Genomic DNA, 16,850 nt, shown 5'->3' with positions numbered 1-16,850 from the left:
TTCCAGGTGCCTGAACTTCCCAGCATGTGTCAACATGCCTGTGGAGCTTGATGCTGATCTCAGCTCTCCTGCACTCCAGCTGTGAAGCAAAGTTGCTGTTGGGCTCTTCCTGCATCCCAAAGGAAAGCTCAACCAGTGAAGAGGTAACAACACTTGTGTTGAACAAAGTGTAGTAGCCACAGTCACTCTCAGTTGTATAAATCTGGCCTGGAAAAAGAAGCAGCAGTAGCAGTGATGGGACTTCATGTTTTCAGCAATCACTTGTGAGTCCTGAGAACCCAATAATGGAGGTTTCCTGATTGACTCACCTTGGTTGCTTTGGGCTCTGATGTTTACACCTTGGAACACCTTGGTTGTAGGCACTCAGTGTGATTTTTGGGATTGCACCCATCAGCACACTTCTTGTTCAGCCTGAAATAAGTCCTGTTTACTGTTTTTACAGGTTTTACTGTTTGTTTTCACTGAGCTTAAAACTGGGGCAGGCAGCTAACTTTGTGTCTGTTTTCTCTGCAAAATTGGAAGGATGCTGCATGGTTTTTACTTGCTTGGAAATATTTATGTAGCTTGCCTAACTTGAAAACACCTAGGTAGCCTTAAAAAATAATTTTAAGTAAGTCACACTATTTTCTGAGGAATACATTTGGTTATCATTACATATTTTTCACACAAAGGCTGGGTAGAAAAGCTGTTATAAATAAGGTGAAGCTTTCTTGGGTTTTGATACAATTTTAGAGGTGTGCTTTTTACCTCCCTTTTTTGCTTTACTGCTTTTTTAATATTAAAAAATCCATTTGTGAGTTATCCTTTGAAATATTTACTGTCACACTTACTTCACCTTTGATATGCATACTGCTGGACTGAGAGAATCAATTATTGCTTATTTAGATTTTCCTGTGCAACTTGTCCTGAGATTTTGATAGGTTTTCCTAGAGGTGACATTCACAAACAAATAACTGGTTTTCTTTGTTTCGGCATCCACGTGTTGCTCGGTATATTTTGTCCCAAAAGTTGCAATTTTTTAAACTCCTGCAAACCACTTTTTAAAACATTGGATTACTTGGGAGGACCTGTGGTATAATTTGCAGTTGGACACTTCTGAGCCTTGTTGGGATAGGAAGGGGAAGTCAGGAGTGCAGTAACTTTGTGCTTGGGCTCGTAATTCACTAATTATTCGCTACAAGTTCCTCCAGCCTCACAAAGCCTCTTTCTCAATCTCAGCTGAACACTTTGAATTTGCACATTTGCTCGTGTTGAGCCACTGTGCCTGTGTAGAGAGACCTTCAAGGCAACTGCTCCAAGTAAAGAAAATAAAGGAGCAGAGTTGGTAAGGAAGCAGAAGGAAGGAGCTCTGCTCTATGACCTTGTTTATCAATGGGCCCTTTCAGTCACTGAGTGTCCCTTTGCCGGTGTTGCCGTGTCTGAGCCGGCTGGGAATTTAATTTTCCATAAATACTTTAAGCTTGGGTATCTGTCTCGACCTTTGGGAAGGAGCACAGTTGACTTGGAACTTCCTTTATTGCTACTTTGCTCTGTCCATTGCTCCCCATACGCGTCCCCTTCTCTGGCAGCTCATGACTCATGTTTCCCTCGGTGCTCCTTGCGATCCCTTAAGGACCTTTTTATATGATAACCGTCTTCCCACTTCCCACATCGCCATAAATCTGTACATCTTTAAGGGCAGCTCATCTTTCCCACTCCTCGTTTCCCTGATAAATCTGTGTGCACGATTTACAGTCCCCAAATATGTCGTGGGAAGGTGAAGTGTCGATTGTGCAAGATTCCTGCCCGTGATTTAGGACAGGATGTGAGGAGCCTGGTCCTGTGAAAATGTAATAAAGATTCTGTAACACTCGTGGAAGTATTGATGCAAACTTTTAACTGTTCAAATTCTGTCATTTGGGCTTTTTTTTAATCCTTTTTTCCTTTTCTCAACCACTTGATTTTAGCAATCTGGTAGGAGCTGAGAGGGTTTTATCCTGAGTGAATTAAGCTGAATTAACTATTTAAGTTGATTTAATTAATGGGAGTGAGCCAGGCCTGTGCTAAGTAATGCACAGAGACCAAAACATTGGGGTTTTTTTCTTTCTTTTATAAAGTTGGTCTGAAGTAATCTTCTAATTATCACTTTCTCCTTGATTTCAGAGGGTTGTATGTCATACTTTAAACCTATTTTTTCCTGACCGCAAGAGCCAGAAAGTTACAAAAATGTGCCCAAGTGGAGGCACTTTCAGTGTCTTTAACAAGAAAGCAATGATGTAACAAGAAAACCTGATGTAAACTGACAACTTTGTATTTTTTAATTGTTTATGGAAGTACAGTCTGGATTTTTATCAGCCGAAGGTGTGTGTTTCCAAACAAGTTTCACAACCCACAAATTCTAAATTCTAAATGTGCAAATAGAAAGAGTGTATTTTTGTGAAATTGGATAATGATTTTTAAGAAGCTGGTGACTTACTGTTTTGTGACTTGAGAGTGAAAAGGTTGTGTTGGGAAATACCCTGGAAAATACGGACAAGAGGTACAGAGGGGAAACGTGGTGCCTGTTGTACAGCAAGGTCCTCCTAGGAACATTTGTGTAGAGAACGTCAAGGAAAGAATCTCGGAATAATTTATGTCAGACAGTAGTTTGAGAGGAACAGACTCTCCCAGGCTGGTGGAAGATGCTGTGAATTCTGGGGATGTGGCTGAACATCGGCGGGTTTCCCTGCGGAGCGCGTTGGGCCCGCGGGCTGCGAGGGAGGAAACTCCCGCGGGAAGGTGCCGGGGAACAGACAGGGTTTTATTTGCCTTGTCCTCCAGCAGCAGTTCTGCCTCTGCCTCACCCCTGGCTATCACAATACTTCAGGGCTGTAGCTCACACCTCATCCAGCATCGCCGTGGCTCCCACAGCCGGTGCTCCCTGGATCTCTTCCACATCACCCGACACCGCGTTATGTCCTCCGGCCCTTCGGAATTGTACTACAACATGTCACCACTTCTCAGTCCCACCTGCTAAAACTGCTTGCCTCTTTTTTTTTGTTAGGTTTTTTTTTTTCCTTTTCTTCCCTCTTTTTCTAATGGCATTCTTTCTTTTTTTTTTTTTTTTTCCATCCTTGAAGTAACTTCAAATTATTCCGGACAGGTGTTTTTTATTGGTGTTCTGCCTTTTGAAAATAACCAATATTTTACAGTGGGGTTTAATTAAAAAAAAAAAAATTGCACTTAATGCATTTACCAAGGAATAGGTTGAGACACATTTTGTCTGTACCATTCCTAAGCTAGCCAAAACCTCCAGAAAATCTCATTAGAAGAGCTCAGCCTTATTAATTGCAGTTGTGGTAAGGAAATAGAAATATGTTCTGGGGTTTCATCTTGTAAACACTGCATGATAATTTTTAATAAAACAAACAATTATTCCTAGTATATCACTTTTATACTGTCTGTATTCCTAACTCTTTCAGGGTTGTGTATTGGTATGGATACACAATAAGTGTTGTTCCTTACAAGACACAAAACAGAATAACCAAAACTTGGTTTTCTGATTGGGGAAGACCAATTTTGTAACTTGTTTTTTCCCATACTCCAGGCTGTCATAGAAATGGAGCAGGAGAAAATCATATTACATTAGTTGATAATCTTTTGCTTTTTCGTAGCTCTGGTTTTTGATGATCTTTGAAAGCTGACTCAAGTTTCAAGGAGTGGAGCCTTACATTTATATTAGGGAGAAAACATGTCATTTTTGAAACTTCTAAGATAGTCAGCTCTGATTTATGGAGAAGGAGATAAAACATGAAGAGATGTTTACAACACAATACACGGCATTAAAATGTTAAAGGAATCACATGCACGTTTTATATGTCAAGTACATTCCTCTGTAACTGCAGCATGGTTAAAAAGTGGGAGAGAGCTCCGAAGATGAAAGCAGGATGTTTAAAATGGTTTGAATTTAGTAACCGAGAGATAAAATGATGTGCTTGAGTTTGACTGATGGTACCTTGAAAAGGAAACAGGCTGGGCCGAGTGTCTTAGCTGAAGTTAGAGAGCTGAAAATGAGGAGTACAGTAAATATGTGAGGCAGCATGAGAGAACAAATGTGAGTTAACATCCCTGTCCCTTCGGGGTCTGAGCTGATGGCTGCGTTTTGCTCTTAATGTCATCCTGTCTTGACAGGGGTGATCCCTTAGAAATGTGGCTGTAATGGGTGGGAGGGACGGGTTTGGTGTTAAAATAATGGAGTGAAATTCAGGGTCTGAGTTCAGTTGCCAGCCCATGGACCCTGTGTGTGATCTTTGATATCAAGACAAACTGTGAAGGTCATTTGGATGCTGCAGTGATGGGCACCAGGCTGAATGAAGTCAAAACAGAGCAGCCTTTCCTCCAGTTTTTAATCCACTCGCTGGATTATCCTCATTGAAAAAAAATTCTTCCTTATATCTTGTCTAAATCTGCCCTCTTTGACTTTAAAACCATCAGCCCTTGTCCTGTCACAACAGGCACTGATAAAAAAGCCTTTTCTCATCTTCTGAGTCTTCTTTAAGTATTGAAAAGCTTCAGTAAGATCTCCCCAGAGCCTTCTCTTCTCCGAGGTGACCACCCCCAACTCTTCCAGCCTGTCTCCAGAGCTGAGGGGCTTCAGCCTTTGGAGCACCTCCATGGCCTCCTCTGGATCTGCTCCAGCAGCTCCATGTCCTTCTGATGTTGGTGACCCCAGGGCTGGAGGCAGCTCTGCAGGGGGGGTCTCACCTGAGTGGGGCAGAGGGGGAGAATCCCCCCTCACCTGCTGCCCATGAAAACCCCTGTTGTAAGAACTCTGTTATAAGGATTGAAGCAATAGGAAAAAATAACCACCCCAAGGGTTAAACTAATACAGAGAAACTGGTGGTTAGTGATAGACTGAAGAAGTGGAAAAATAAAATAGCAGGAGCCTGGCAGCCCCTCAGCCCCCTTTCTCTGTATTCCCAGTAAAGAAATTCAACACAAAAGAGAACAGTTCTTTTTATATTTGCCCAAACCAAGTGTGTTTTTGGTGTTATCTCACTGTGCTTAAACTTGTCCTACCAAATAAGTGTTTTATTGAATGTCTGAAGGCATGGAGTGGGAACTTTTTATTCTGATGCTTAACATTTATTAATATGCTCTGCTCTGAGCTGGAGGAGCTGACCTCTGTCAGATCATCCAACCCCCCTCCACTCGGTGCAGGAGCTTTTTCCCAAGTAATCTCTTCAAAGTTCTGCCTCATCCACTTTTGAAAGCTCTGAAAACTTATGTTTTTGCTCCTTTCCCTCCCAGATAACTGCACTGCCGTGTTGGAACCAGAGAACTGGCTTTAAATGCCAACAAAATTCGCTCCACCCAGCGTATTTAAAAAATGAGATACTCGAATGATTAAAGTGATTTAGAAAGAGCCTCAAATGACTTTCCAAGGTCTTGGCTTTCCAAATCCAAATATTTCATGCCTGGCTCATAGCACCTTTCCCCTCCTGCCTCCGGAGCGATCCCGCTGGCAGGCCGGGAATGGGAGCGCGTCAATCAGCCGCACTCCCGGTTGCTCATTTGGGATTCACACCTGATGCATCTCTGTCTGCCTCTGAAGTCCCTTTGTTTTGACTGAGCCCGGTGCCTGCAGCAGCCGGCCTGGCCTTTCATCTGCCCCCCCCAGCGATCAAACGACTGTCAGGAGGGGTTATTAAAACCTGGTGCCGGACTGGGAGCGCGGGACCGGCGGTGGTGGAGGCAGCCCGGGATGTAAATTACAGTGGATAATAAATACAAGAGAAGTCTATCCCGGGCTCCAAAGTGTGCTGATATATGTGCTTTGATATTTTAACTGCTAGGCAGCCTTCGTTAGTTGTCGTTGAAGATCATAACTCAGGGCTCCGACAGATGATTCATAATTGCAGCAGTTGGATCAAGTTAGTGTGGTGGGATCCTTGATGCCGAGTGGGGTTGGCTCGGCTCGGGAGGGTGGATCTCATGAGCTGTGAAAAGGATGGGCACTAACAAGAACCAACCTCGGAAGGGCCGATAAATTTCAAATGCAGAGATTATCTTTGCAGAGCATAAACGGCTTGACCTACAACAGAAACTTGATAAAGGAGTTTGGGAAAACATTATAAAGTAATGCAGGTCGTTGTTGGAAGAATTTCTCTTTGGTCATGTGTGTCTTGTGTGAGTGTGGTACTTGAAGAGTCTTTGAAAGAAAGTGGATGGTTTCCCATAGCTCTGAGGGACCCCAGTCACCAAAGTGTGATGTACAGCAAAATTAAGTATAATGATACCTTTTTTACTACTTTGCCTCCCTCCGTGGCTCTCATTAATAGCATAAAGCTTCAGATTTTAGGGGAGTCTAAATCAAAATGTTTTGATTTGATTCTTTCTCTTCTATTACATCTCATATCAAAATCCAACAAAAACATGAATAGGGGATAAAAAATGTATTTAATTGTGCCCCTTCTTTCTGGCTCATCATGCTTCCTGATTTATAAAGGAATTTTTTCTGTGGCAGCACAAAGTCAGTCCCATTGTTAACAGGGCAGTTGGTGGTGGGTGCTCATTTTTTCTCCCTGGTTACATTTTCTGATGAGCAGCTGATGTCCCAAATGAACACCAGAAAGGGGGTGGTAAAGGGGAATTTTTGGTGTGGGGGCTGCAGGAAGGGAACCAGCCCTGTGTTCCTCTGTTTTCTTTCTCTCCAGCTCAAACTGTCCTTTCATCTGAGCAGGCATTGGTGATGGACATGGGCTGGGAGTGAAGACAGAGGAAATTCCTGTTGTTATTCTGAAACACCAGTGTGGTGGACAGGAGCTTTTGGGTGGTAACTGCAGAAACCCCTTCTGTGCACACAGAGATCCTCCCAATGATACATTTGGATGCAACAGTTTGGTCCCCTTAGCACCTCACTCCCAGGTTCCCTGGAAATACTGGGGGCAAGCGAGGTAGGGGGAAAAGAAAGGAGTCATTTACCAAATGATGAATTGTCAGGAATACTTCAGTGGTGTGGGGTTCCCTTTAGATCCAATGCCAGATTTCCCCCAGAAGCCCTGATCACAGGCAGAACAAAGGAATTTCAAAGGACTGAAATGATGGAATGTGAGGAGAGGACTAGACAAAAGGGAAAACCTAGTGCTTAATAAGATTTATCTGGCCTTTTGATCCATAGGGGTATTGCCTTTCTAAGCTTAGAGAAGGAAAAGTGAAAATAACCACTTGATATTTTTTTGTCAGTCTTTAAATACGTGTTTTGACATTTCCAAATAGCTGAGAATTTCTCCAGCAATGCAAGTATTAAATTCTAACCTTATTAGATAAGTAGTGAAATGTCATTTGCCTTTTGTAATTTAAATGGTGCCATATTCATCCTGTTTATTGCCTTGAGTTAGGCTCCTGACAGTTGCAGAAACAGCAATCCAGGACCTTGTGTACTGTGCTGTACAAAAAAAGAGCAAGAACGTGGTGAAGTACAACTCACAAGGGTAAAGGAAAATTATTTCCTGGTTCCCTGAAACCCTCTACCAATACCATTTCTTTAGGGAATAACTCACTGAAACACAAACCCAGAGCATTCCTAGATTCCCTTTCCTTTTGAATTATTTTAAGGTTCTCTTCAAATTTCCACTGTTAAAAAATACTACATAACTGCCACGAGTCCAGATTCTACTGTCTTAATTTTGGAAAGGATTTATGTGCAGTAAAATGGAGTAAAAGTCCTCTTGCTTGAATTTTGCATGACTTCTGTGCTGCTGAGACAAAGTTTCATTCTGCTTTGACTTTGTTACACACTCTGCTCATCAACAACTGTGGCTGTGAAGTCTGGGAGAGAGCTGCAGCAAAGATTGGTGGGAGCAAGTCAGACTGGAGCAAGCACTGGAATGTTCTTGTTTGTATGGGCTGCAAGGTGTTCATTTATCTTGTGTGGCTTTTGACTTATTTTTTCCACAACTGCAAGATTTTACAGGAAAATCCAGTGCAGAGTGGATTCTTCTGAGCTGATGTGGCACAGCTCAGGGGTGGGGTTGAGGCAGGCAGGTGTCCCACGAGAATCATCTCTGTTGTAGCTGAGTAGGGAGAAGGAAGAAGAGGTGCCTCTGGCTTATAAGGAATGGGATGGGGAGGGTCTTTGGCACACCTTTTCCTAGGAAAGGGTGGAGGAGTGGTTGGTATGGATGTTCCCACTGGAAGTGGAAAGGACCATTCTTGTGCAGTTGCTGGGACTGCTGCCACTGTGAGGTTGGAGAGGTGAAACTCTTGTTTTCTGGGGACTTTTCATGTGAGGAAGCTCAGGAGGACCTTTTAGGTTTCTGTAGGAGCCTGGTGTAACCAGATGCATCTGTGGTGCACATTTGGTGAATGTCTCTGTAGCCCATGCAATAATTAATACTGGAAAGTCTGATGACAGTGTAGTAAGAAGTGCTTAATTATTTCAATTCTTCTTTCCTTTGTCACATGGATCCCTTTCTGTTATCTTTAAATAGAATTTCACTGTCCTGGTAGTTTGGCACAGATATCACAGTGACATAATTGTTTTGATTTTTCCTTCAAACTCCATAAATAGTTTGTTGGAAAAGCACTTCTAGGATTGTCAGGGTAGCAGGTCATGGGGAACATGACAAGGCAGTCTCTGACAGAAGGGATGCATCAATGGGTGGGTTTGGTTCCAGTTTGGAAAACTCCCTGTTGTATGCAAGAGTTGTCTGCTCCTCTGGCATTTAAACATGAACTTTTCAAAGTCATTGTAGAGTCTGAAGTAGAGTCTGCAGGTCACAGCAGATACAGGTAACAGAGGATCCTTCCCTTCATATCTGTGGTGGTAGCTCAGAATTTTATAATTTAATATCTGTATTGCAAGAGTGTCTTGAGAGTCTGGTGTTTTTTCCAGCGTAAGAAGGTAATGATGTGTGTCCAGCAGAGTTTGCAGTCTGGGAAGTTACAGAGTGTGAAAGTATGTGGGTTTGCCTCTAAAAACCAAAACACTTCTCTGAGTCACACACTCTGCTTTTTCAGGGGAGCATAGAGAGAAGATTGAAAACTGAGCTGATTAGTGTGTGGAAATCAAAGAAGGTAGTTATTGTCGTGAGAGATGTAGTCTTGAATGGAAACAAGCTGCATTAAGCGTGTAAAAACTCAAGGACCATCCATCTTCTTTCTGGACGTGACTTAACTGAACCTTGGAAGTGCTGCAGGAAGTATTAAGATTTGTCAAAGCTTGTGAGTGTTGGTTCAGCTCCTGAGCCCCGTCAGCCGAGAGCCGGCTGAAAATCAACCCGCGTCACATCCCCGAAGAAACAAGAACCTCATTGAGGGTTGATTTATGCTGATTAATATTCTTCCTCATAGAATGCTTCTTAATTTTGCCCTGTATTGCTGCTCACGGGTCGGGGTGGATGTTGCTCCAGGCACTAGCAAGGTATGTTGATTCTTGGAAACGTGCCTACGCTGCGCAAGGGGTTTCCAATTCGCGATCTGCCTAATTTATGGCAGGATGAGCACACGTGGCATGTACAACACCCTTGTTGCCAACTCTTGGGGCATTTGTCAGTTGTCCTAAAAAGATCTCTCTGCCCACAGTTGCTGACTGCCGGATTTTTTTTTTTGTTTGAAAATTCATCGTGCCTTAAGTACGTGGGCATCTGACACATTCCTTGGGAAGGTGTAGATTATATGTACATATATTGCTCCACAGTTTCTTGGATTCTGGTGGGAAACGGCCGTCCAAATTACGCCAAAAAATTCAGCAGTATCCCCAGTGGGATTATAACAGTGGTATGAATAGAAAGCTCCAGTAAATTCTTTTAGACAATTTTTATTTGTAGTGTCGAATAGCCATTTACCACTAAGTGACTTTTTAAGAGGATTCTAAGCATAAGCTGTTTAATGAACGAGTAAACCACAGCTCTGGGCAGTAATCCATTTCTTCTGGCTTTTATGGGATCTGCGTGGAAACCGAAGGAGGAGGTTGGTTTTCAATACCAAAATCATTAGGTGCATCATCCAGATTAAAAAGCACAAGACATGCTGGAAGTATCATTAAACTAAGACAAGAAATAAAATGGGACACGTGGATGGAGATGTAAGAGTTATAGCAGCTTAATAATATAAGCTTTGACTTTAAACCAAACGTGTCTGCAAATCTCTGAGGTTTGGTATTCTCAGGTCACTAAAGGCTAACTCTGCCTGGATCTGTATAGATTATGTAAATTTTTGAAGTAAACCAGACTTCTAGAAGATGAAAATCTGTCCCTATAATTCTCCTTTTAAGACTTCTTTCTTATTACAGTCCAGATTTATGTTGATGCTCCTAACAGAGACATGACAATCCCTTGTAACTTCAGAGAGTACCATAAAGGTGCTGGCATTTGGGAGCAGGCTGGATGGTTCAGCTTCAAACTCATTTTTATGTTCTGAAATCAGATACTTTTTAAAATAATAATCTTTTACAAGCTGCATTAAGACTTAGAATGCCTTGTGTTTATTAAAGGGCATTAAAAGCAAAATATTATCTTTGAAGGGCATCCATTATAAAAGTGTTTGTCTGAAATGCCTTAGGCAGCAAGGATTGGGAGTAGAAAATAAAGCTGCAGTGAAGGGAGGGCTCTGCTGTGCTTCCCTTGCTGCTTGTGCTGGTTACAGCTGAATTCCCAAAGTCTTCCTCCTGTCCTTCTCAGACACTTCCCAGCAGTGGGAGCTCCTTCTGCTCAGCTGAGTTTTCCTCACGCCAGGGAAAGTTCCCGTTGGTTTGAGGATAAGTAGCAGAGCCCTGTCTGGAAGGGACAAATGCAAATTATCAGCTGGCAGAGCTCCAGCCGTAATGGGGAGATGCTGAACTCCGATCTGTGTGTTGAGCTCACATTCCTCATCCTTGATTAAAGTCTTGGGGGCGAGGACCACTCCTGGTGGAAATCATTCGTGCCTCCCCTGTAAGATGACGGTTGACTTCAACTCCCTCCTGATCTGGATGTTTCTGAAGTTTCTTTTGAAGTGGGGCCAAGAGGTGATGCAGAGGCTCATGAGCAGTGCAGGTTTTGTAGGGAGAGTTAAAGTATTTTATTGGAATTACTGCGAGAGTCAGAGAAAATGGATAACCTGTGAAGCACAAACTTTCTTCAAGTCGTTGTACAGATGTGGTCCCACAGCTCTGGTCATATCTAGGACTAGTCTTCTTGGAGTCTAAGAGCTATTTTTGTGCTGGGATTGTGTAAGAATAAATCAGTGGTATTAATACAGTGCCATAATTAGAATAGCATTAAGTAGGTGACAGTCAGGCAGAGCGTGATGAAGGTCTGTAAAAACACAACTGGCAGGGAGAAGACATTTAGGAGACGGTTATTTAATGTCTCTTGAAAACAAGAATGAGAGCTTTTAGCAAAAGGCAAGTTAGCAAAAGGCAAGTTAGAAATGAACAAAAGAGGGTGGTCAGGCACTGAACAGATTCCCCAGGGCAGTGGTCATGGCCCCAAGGCTGACAGAGGTCAAGGAGTGTTTGGACATCGCTCTTAGGGACAGGGTGGGATTGTTGGGGTGTCTGTGCAGGGCCAGGAGTTGGACTGATGATCCTTGTGGGTCCCTTCCAGCTCAGGATATTCTAAATGCTTTTTTTTTTAATCCAGAAGTCCAGCCTTTGGATTCACTTGACTCTCCAAAGCTGCTTTGCTTTGGCTGCTGCCACTGTAACCTTTTGTGCTGGGAGAGCTGTAACCTTTCTTTTCAAGTCTGGATTTTGCTGCAAGTGCTTGGGTGGTTTTCTTGTCTCTTCTGTTGCAGGTTGTGCAACCTCTGTGGGTTTTTTTGTGGTTAAAAAGAGAGGTAGGAAAGGCTGATTTTAAGTATTAGTCCCAAAGAGAGAAATAAAAGGAAGAGCCAAGTGCTTAAATGCTTTGGAATGAAACATATTTATCACAAATGGCTCTTTACATTGCTGTAGAATGGGAAGAATTGGTGCTTGGGGATGCTCTTGAAAGATCTGCCCTTTTCAGTGGGATCTAGAGCAGAACAGTGAGTAGAAATGGTTGGTTACATCTAAAACTAGGCTTTCTCCCTGTTTTCTGTTTAATTCTCTGTTACTGCTGAGAGGATCAGATTTAAGCTGTGCTTCAGGCATTCACAATAGAAGCTCCCCCCTTCCTGCCTTGCCACTCCTTCCAAGAAGATCTCTCCATAGGGGCCAAAACTGCAGGATATTTCCTTAAGCCACTCTCTCCACGGATCAGTGTCTGTTCTGGTGCTGCTCTGGTGATACAGATTCCGTGTGTGATTGTGACTACCCATAACTTCCAAAGAAAGCCCTCAAAAAAGTTATCCCTTGACTTCTGCTGGCTTCAGATTTGCAGCTCTGGTGCAGAGGACGTTTTCCTCTGTGTCTCCAGCCGCTGGGGGGGTGTTGGATACAAACCCTTGGGTGTGTTTTTTTCCAGTGCCTGGGAGCTGTGTGCGATCGTTCCTTGGGCAGGCGACAGTCGCTGGGTCTCAGAAAGTGGCAGTAATTGTGATAATGTAGCAGAGAGCTCCTCTTTGTGAAACTCAAGTCTTTTTAACATCACCACCTTCAAAGACAATAAAAATTCCAGTCTGCATTTATCTATTCCCCTGTGAGGAGTTACTGCGGTGTATATTGTATCATTCCATGTGAAATTCTTCTGCTTAATAGTCTCATTTATACACAGTTGTCTGAGGTCAGTTTTCCATTTTGCAGTTGTCAAACAGCTGTCAAATTAAGAGACCAGATCCAAAAGTTCATTTACATTTTATGCCGTTCTTTGGGTGCCTGTTTCATATCTTAATATAACTAATGATTTATCTACATATCTTAGTCTTCTATCTGCACTTGTTTTTCACAGATGTTCACATCCTCCTCTCCTCTTCAAGAGCAGCCCTTAAAATAAAGCTTGAGTAACTTTTTATTTGTTGAGGCTTTTCATTATACAGCCAAAGGAGGACGGTTCTGTATATTCAGTGCAGGCAGTGAAAGTGAAAACAGTTTGAATTCTGTCTCATGTTAATGATAATTTGAAATTTGAACTGGGAAACAGAATAATAAAAAAAAGTTTTAAATATGCTGCTAGAAATTACAGAAGAGATAATCTGCATTTCATTCATTTATCATTGGTTTTGGTTAATAATTAGCCCAGCTCTTGATTTCCCCCTTTAACTTTAGATTTCTTGTTCTTCAATAAACCAAAATAAAAAGGGCTTTGTTCACAAATCATCTTTGTAGTAAAATGTATTCATTTTTCATCCTGGGGAATATCAAAGGCTATCACATGAGTGAGAACACAGAGACTAAATTGGATACTATTTGTGGTTTTGTAGGATGATGATTCTTTACGTCGCTGAGTTCCAAGCATAAATTTATATGTGGAAGATTTAGGAGTTGTTTTCTTATTTTTTTCCACTGGTGTAGTGATCAAAGGAATATCTCCATACATGCCATTGATGTCTTACTACAAAGTACTTAAATAGCCCGAGGTAGCCATCTACTTTATAAAAATTCCTTAAAGACAGGTAGGACCCTTGGGTGTTAAACGTATCCTTTTGAGCTTGGTGTGTTTTCAGGGGAGGAAGGCAAGAGAGATTCTATTACAGGCCTGAGCAGTTCTCTGTAAAGCTGAGCTTTAAAGGGCTCTTTAAAAAGTTGCCTTAAATTATGGTCACTGGGGGAAGTTTGTCTGGGATACGCAGAGAACGTTCCTGTGCCGTTTCAACGTCATTCCCAGACCCGAGCACTGTAACGTGGTTAACTCTTTCCAGCTTTGGGGGGAAATGTTCTGCTCTACACAGATGTATTTGTAGCCACTTTACATTCTGGAAAGAGGCAGTTTCAAGCCCGTTGATGGTCCTTTGTGCCAGTTGCTTCAAGCCCCTGTGCTTGGCTAAGGAAAGGGAAACAATATCCGTGCTATTTGCTGCATTTCATAGGCATTTCATAGGCAATTATTAGTCTTTTCAGTTGATGGGATCTGCATTGGGATTGTAATAAAACACAAGTCAATGTGAAATTGGATGCAGACTAGGAGAGCAGATAAAACCAAGTGAAAATTAATGACAGATGTAAAACTTATTGGTAATAACGTAGTCATCTTTTTACAATCTTTTTCCAAACTATATTTTTATTTCAGCAGATGTCACTTGAAATCTTCAGAGTAAATCATCTCTTTGATTTCAATTATGATCTTCAATACAGAAAGTAGCTTAATTATGATGGGTTCTGACTTATTTATGAACAGGTTTTTCCATTTGAGGGCAGCACACAGATCCCAGGCTGCTGAGTTGTTCGGAATGGCAGGATGCAGAGTGCTCCAATAACTATCCATAAGTCTATTTTTATGGCTTCAGATGCCACTAGCATTAAATCCAGAGTCCACAGAGCATCCCTGAAGCTGGAGATCTGTCATTGTCACAGGTGGGACGTGGGGAACTGTGGGGTTGGTTTGCTCAACGTTCTCTAAGTAAAATTTGGGAAAGCTCAACTTTTCAGTGCTGAGCATAAACAGCACTTCTATAGGTAACTGCAAAAAGCCTTCCCCTCTTACTTTAAATCATAAGCAAGCTTTGTTTTCTTAGTTTCTCCCATGCCAGATCAGGCCAGAGGGCTGTCTGATCAAGGATTCTCTCTCCAGCAGGAATCATGGATGCCCCTCCTGTCTCAGACCCGTTGGGTCTCCTCATTAATCTCTTCCTGGCCCTGTTGGCAGCACTGGGAGGAGGATGCTGGACATGGGAGGTCCCAGGAGTTGAGACTTTCTTCTCTGACTGGGCAGTACTCACCAGCTCCCTGGGTGCCTGCAGGGATGGTGGGCACTCCTGGAGCAGTCTGGTCAGTGCCTCCAGCTCTCCCCCCCTCCTGCACCTTGAGGCTCCTTCCCCTTTTCATCATCCCTTGAGCTTTCCCCATCACACTTGTTTGCAGTGGAGATGGAAAAGGCTCTTTTCCTTTGGAAGGTGAAAATCTGTAACAAAGTTATATGGTAGTAGATTCTTAACCTTCAGACATCACAGACATGAGAGGATATGTTTTCAGAAGACTTTCCAGGGGGTTTTGTGTCAGGAACTCCTTGAAGCAATGATGGTGTCTTTGTATCTGTGAAAACTTTTCTCCACAGATTTGTCATTTCCCTTTTTAGCACTGGGAGAGGCCATGACCCCTCACCTCCCTGTTGGTTCCCTGTGTCATTTATGACATTTTTCATATTCTTCCTCTCTTGCCCTTTTCCAGGCTGAGGAAAGCTGTTCCATCTTGGTTCTACTGTGTGGAACCTGTTCCATACCTGTGATTGTCTCTGTCTTTACTTGGTTTACGAGCTTCTCTTTGGGAAAGGAGGACTCAAACTACAATCCCTGGGGGTGGAGACAGGGATGCAGGAGGGAACAGAAGGGATTTGTGCAGTGGCAGTGTATGTGCAGGGCAGCATCCCTCCCTCGACAGGCACGTCCCTGCATACACACTCTTAGTGAGTGCAACTGAGAACAGCAAATTCAATTAATCAAGTCCTTAAGATAATTAAAATTTAATAAGACCTCTTGGGACAGCAATCAATCACAGCAATCAACTATCTGTGGTACGGTGCCTCTAGCTTTTGTTTTCTTTTCTTGTTAAGATAATTTCTGAATAGTGACTGACTCTTCCACAGACTCATCTATTCCTACCCTCTGATGTCCTTTCTCCAGGAAAATGGAATTCATTGGCTTCTTTTCCACACTGACATTTCTCCACACATACCAACCTCTGCCCCTCATTTGATATCCGCTCACCTGGTATTTTAAGGTACTTCTGCAATTCTTCACTATCAGCTTCCACATTTCAAGCTCTGAACAGCCTGAAAGGGAGGCCAAGTGTTCTGTCCATCTGAGCACGTCCCGTTCTTGGGTGAGATAACACCTGGAGATCTCATTATTGGGAAGTACACGAACCATCTTTCCCAAGTGGAATTACCCTGCTTTGAGGTGTTGTGCTGTTACAGAGGGAGGGTCACTACAGCCACCACTGTCTCCTGTTCATGTTAGGAAGAAGACATAGCATCCTTTGAAGGGATGCCATGGACATGTTGCTCAGGATGGGATTGCTGACAGTGCTCATCAGCCTGGTACAGGTGGTACTGGTGGTACAGTTGTACACTTGGTACAGGTGGTACTGGTGACCCAGTGAGATCCCTCAGCCCAGGACAGAAAGATGACCTTGGTAAGACCCCTGTTTTCAACCCTTCCTGTTGGTTTGCTTCTGTGAGTGTGAGCTAAAACAGGCTGGCAATTCCATTTGGAGGGCCTGGAATTTCTTATGTATTTCAAAGGCATTTAGGAATGTTGTTCGAATCTGTAGTTCATGCAATTAGTAACCATATATTTGAAGTTAGACATGAGTTACACACTTGGATACCCCACATTCTCAGTGTGGTGGTGTCAATAAGAGATCTATACAGGCTGAGCGTGTGCAGTTTGTGCTGAGCCTTAAGCAGAGCCAGCTGGGAGGTGTGAGCCCAGGTCTGCTGCAGAAGACAGGATGACTTTGGGCAGCCTCACCTAATGACAGTGCTCTGTGCTTTTGCTGTTCAACTGGCTGCAGGGTTTGTTTTGACACCTGGCAAAACAAAAGTATATTCTTTCTAAACCACTGTTGTGAAGTCAGGGGGCGTTCAGCCACCGTGAGGAGGGAGGGAGGTTCAGCAGGTGTCAGTGTGGTGATTCCAAGGTTAACCCATCCCACGAGGGATCCAACATGTGCTCCATGTGGCTGGCTCGAAGGATGGCTCGCTTCTGCTTGTGAAATCAGGCTTTCTCCCAAGTCACTGCAGTCTTTTCCTTTGTCCTCAGTGCCCATTCCAGGATGGTTTTTATTTGCTGGAGGAAATGCACATGTTTTCAGCTGCCTTCCAGAGTGTTGCTGT

General features: G+C 43.0%; 1 protein-coding gene across 1 annotated transcript in view; it reads left to right on the top strand.

Annotated features, from left to right (window-relative positions):
• Nucleotides 1-16,850, top strand: part of LOC116796295 (protoheme IX farnesyltransferase, mitochondrial) — a 104,226-nt gene that overhangs the window by 12,706 nt on the left and 74,670 nt on the right. The gene's annotated exons all lie outside the window — the stretch shown is intronic.

Source organism: Chiroxiphia lanceolata, chromosome 19 (genome assembly GCF_009829145.1).
Source record: "Chiroxiphia lanceolata isolate bChiLan1 chromosome 19, bChiLan1.pri, whole genome shotgun sequence".
NCBI lineage: Eukaryota > Metazoa > Chordata > Aves > Passeriformes > Pipridae > Chiroxiphia > Chiroxiphia lanceolata.
This window is presented reverse-complemented; position numbering and strand designations above follow the sequence as displayed.